Source organism: Aulostomus chinensis, chromosome 1, assembly GCF_037954235.1.
Source record: "Aulostomus chinensis isolate RoL2024-O1b breed Wild chromosome 1, RoL_Achi_v1.0, whole genome shotgun sequence".
In the NCBI taxonomy this organism is placed as follows: Eukaryota; Metazoa; Chordata; class Actinopteri; order Syngnathiformes; family Aulostomidae; genus Aulostomus; species Aulostomus chinensis.
Window position 1 is genome coordinate 4,040,281 of NC_141320.1, and position 4,500 is coordinate 4,044,780.

At 45.9% G+C, this 4,500-nt stretch overlaps 1 long non-coding RNA gene across 1 annotated transcript; it reads left to right on the forward strand.

Moving 5' to 3' along the window:
* Positions 1-295: 295 nt before the first annotated feature.
* Positions 296-4,117, forward strand: LOC147270049 (uncharacterized). The gene is made up of 3 exons (XR_015115663.1): positions 296-469; positions 3,541-3,703; positions 3,987-4,117. It is a non-coding gene; the product is annotated as an uncharacterized LOC147270049 (long non-coding RNA).
* The last annotated feature ends 383 nt before the right edge of the window (positions 4,118-4,500 follow it).

Below are 4,500 nucleotides of genomic sequence, written 5' to 3' on the forward strand. Positions count from 1 at the left end.
CATGAAGAGGTTTTCACAGGGCTGGTGATCCAATGGATGGCATGACCATGGGCGCTGCTGGGGGGGGGGGGTACATGGGAACGGTTCTAAGGGCCCGAGCACTGACAGGGGCCCTCAGTGGGGCTGTAAAGTAAAAAAAAAAAAAAAGATACCTTAAAATGAGCTAATTAAACATGGTTGTCGATTTCCATTACTTTTTTCTTGAGTTCTTCATCACATTGTCATTTAACCCCCCCCCCCACACTTGCACAATGGTGCAGTCCAATTCAAACCCGCGAATGCCGCTCTGAGCTCCGTCACTCTGCCGCTGCTGCAGGTGTGCGCTCACAGCCGCTGAGTCGCTGATGGACGGTGTGAGAAACGAGCGGTAATAATGAAGTCTGGTTGGCTCAAACGAAGAGGAAGACGGGAGAAAGAAGAGAGGAAGAAAAGAGGCAGACAACTGGTCCCTCAGTTCTTCTCCAAGAAGGTAGGCTCACTGGCCTTGAGAGTTCTAAACGCTCGTGAATGAGAACAGGGTTCTGATGAACGCGGCCCGATGAGCCAACCAGGAGAACAAGTTTACAGCGAGCGGTGCAGTGCCAGTTCTCATTTAAAAACGCTGCCTTTGTCGTCACGGTGAACAAACAGCTGAAGTGGGTGAACTTGCGAGATAAACTGGACTCAGTACAAGATAAAATACTACGTTCTGCTGGTGCTGAACTCATGACTAATGGGTGCCCTAAATATGCACAGATTCAGCTTCAGGAGGACACGCCCACCCAAACTACTGGAACCAGGTTTGGAGAAGGAGCTAAGCAGTACATAAAGGCTGTAGGATTCTAGTTTTTAAGGCCCCGGTCCATCAGTGCTCTGCCACAAACCCAACTTGTGGGTTGGGGGCGTGTGGGTATCCCTATGTGGGTCTAATCTGTCACACGTTCTTTATAGTTGATTTCTTTATTGTGTTACTTCCAGCCTTTATCACAGTTCAGTTAAATTATTGACTGTTAGGGGAACTCATGGAAGGCTGAGTGTGAGTTCACTACAATGCATCTCACTGGCCTGCATCCCTGAAACAGTGCAGTCCATTCTGCCACTCTCCCTTCTGACTGCACTCGTCCTGATCTGCTCTATGCAGTCTATCAAATGCAACTCCAGAGCATTTTTGGAGAGGTTTGTGTGCACTTTGGATTTTTTTGCCCTCTGCCCGTTACGGTTGCTGGTGGAGGAAGGGCATTCAGTGAACTCAGACTGATCCTGAGTCACCTCAGGTCGACCATGGGGCAAGAGAGCCTGAAGGGTCCTGCAACACTTTCAGCTGAAAGGGAATTGGCTCGCTCACTGGACTTCAAATATTGAATTTGTGACTTTGCTACAAAGAAGACTCGGCGCCTCGACTTGGGCATTGAAGTCTTTACTGTGTGAGCAGTGTAAGTGAAGATGTCTTCATGTTGTTTGTATGTAGTGGAAATATTTTGGTGATGAACTTGAAGTACAAAAAGGCAGCAAATGGCAGGGAAAAGACAAAAAAGGATTGGAATTGCTTTTATCTCTGCACAGACTGGGGCAGAAAAAAAGGCAGCCACTCAGTGAAAGCTGGAACCCCATTGAGACGCATTATTTTGAAACGTGGTGAAACCTCAACGAGCTGGTGGGAGAGGTGGGGTGGTGCTGGTGCTGGGGGCTTGTCTCACATGTTTTTGCCCCTCGACCCTCTTCCTGTACGTTGGGGTTTACCCCGGTGGACGAAAGGGTTGCTTCCCTGCGCCTTCGGGTCGGGGAACGTGTCCTGACGGTGGTGTGCGCGAATGCTCCGAACACCAGTTCAGAGTACCCACCCTTTTTGGAGTCCTTGGGAAGAGTACTGGATGGTGCCCCGGCTGGGGACTCCATTGTCCTACTGGGAGACTTCAACGCTCACGTGGGCAACGACAGCGTGACCTGGAGGGGTGTGATTGGGAGGAACGGCAGGCCCGACCTGAACCAGAGTGGTGTTCAGTTATTGGACTTCTGTGCAAGTCGCAGTTTGTCCATAATGAACACCATGTTTGAACATAAGGATGCCCACCGGTGCACGTGGCACCAGGACATCCTAGGTCGCAGGTCTATGATCGAGTTTTGGTCAGATTCTTAGTTCAAATCAACACAACATTCAGCACTTCAGAAAGTTTTCCAGGCTTTGTTAAAAGGAACAAATAATTCAAATGTGTACGCTGCTCACCACAAGAAAAAAAAAAGATGATGGACAAGAAAAGTAATTCAGCCATGAAAAAGCAGATAGAAATTTGACCGCTAAAACAGCCGTCAAGAGAACAGACAAAAAGAGCGTCGCTCGTTGGCAGTGAACGTAAACATGAAATGTTCTGCATCCCATGTGTTCTTCTTGCCTCTGATGTAAAAAAGCCATCTCAAAGCTCACTGGGTGTGGTTTCAAAATGTGAAGTGTAACAATGTAGCTCTTCTGACTTGACCCCTTTTTGTGCCAGTGCACTTGGCATATCTGTTTATGAACATTCAAACATTTGTTTCATCATAAATTTGTGTTGCCTAAAAGTAAGCAAAAACTCAGTGGATCTCTTGCGGCGCGTTATGTCTGATGAAATAACTGTTGCCTCGTTGTTCAAGGCAGAAAATTGTGCTGACTCATGTTTCCTGGGGCTCTCTGGCTCTGAAGTGTACAAAATGTAAATCTGTTTCAATCCATACAGATAAAAGACTATCATGCAGTGATGCATGGAGGTTGGAACACATAAACTCCATACAAACCCAATTTTGCACATTTGAATGACGAACAGTCCAAAACAGTGTGCTGGACAAGGTTGCTCATGTTTATTTTTATGGAGGTTGACTGATGTCTGGGCCCATACTGACATCTACTGGTCAAATAATGTAACAGCAGCATCGATGACAATACAAGGTCACAAACTCACGGTCCATGAACGGGCAACCGAGAGTCAAACTCTGACAGGTTTTTACACACACAATTTTAACACGACACACAATATTCTACTCTCACACTCACATTTCTGTCTTGCCAGAGCTTTGCACAGCACAGTTTTCTACCTACACACTCAAATCCACAGGATTTCCATCGGTATTTATAGGTATTTGTATGTTGCACAGAAAGCTGTGTGTACGCATTTGCAGAGAGTGAATATGTTCGAACCAAACTGTGCCAAGACAGAAGTTACAGCATGAGTAGGACATTGTTTTAAAATTGTGTGTAAGCAGCTCAGAAAAACCTGTACGTGACTGCTGCCTAGAAGAAAGCGTAAATACAGAGAGCACAATAGTGGATTTATTGCTGTGCATTACGTCATTGAATGAAATAAGTTTGTAATTAAGTTTATACGTTTATTTAAAGTCACACAAACTCATGGTCCATGAAGGGGCAACGAAAAGTCTGACAAAAGTGCAGTTGTGATGATGGGGGGGGGGGGGGTAATTTTGGGGGGGGGGGGCAAAATTTGAACCTTTCATGAAATTTGAAAATTTCTGGTGGCGCCCCTGGTCCGGTGGATGAATGCTGCTGCATTTTTCAAATTTATTTCTGTGCAGAAATAAATTACACCACCTGTTTGGGCGAATACCAAACACTGAGTCTCCTTCTCCCACTCAACACTCAACACAACGCAGAGCAGTAGCAAGAAGAGACGAGACGGCTGACAGACGTTTGGTTTCCAAGAAGAGCGGGAAGAAAATCAAGTTACGGCGTAGCGTGGTAATGTGATTTTATTTGACTGTGTTTACATAAAATTAACTTAAAATGCTAATTCAAAGATATCACTGTACAACGCCTCACATTACGGGACGTTCATGTTACTAACATGTTCACGCTGCCCCTTTGCTTGTCTATTGTGAGCCTGCTTGCTGGTAGCAATGAGATAAACTGAGATTAGAGACTGATTATCGTTCAAATACTACATTCAACCCTCTATCCCAGGCGTCCAAGCCTGTCCTCTTGTTTTAATTTCAGATGTGCTGTCCATTCTGTGGCGCCGCAGGTAGTGACCACATTAATCAGAGCCAGGAGGAGTCCTGACGCCAGTTTGACACCAGAATAATCGGTCATCACGTCGGCCAACTCATTCCGCCCTGCTGGGAGTCTGAACCCTGACACCTTCAGGAGTGGAGCACATGCAAATCAGAGAGATATCCTTTGACTGTTGGTAGATGAGCTGCTGCTGCTGCTGCTGCTGCTGCTGCTGCTGCTGCTGCTGCTGCTTCTGCTGCTGCCTCACGCTGTGGGGGCGGTGCTATGCTGAATCTCCATTCTTCTGTCAGGGTTTATTGGAGCCATAAGATCACCTCAGTTTGGAGGAGCACCCTAAAATGCACATTTCTTCTACTGGTCTTAGCACACAGCTGTTTTGTGCTGATGTGTGAAATGTTTGTTTTTATTGTTTAGAGAACAAGTCTTCATGTAAAATGGTGTATTTTATGCAAAGAGAGAAAAATGGGGATTTATTCGCATGGAGTGATTTATTTTATTCTGAGTTAAAACACTAACAATGTTGA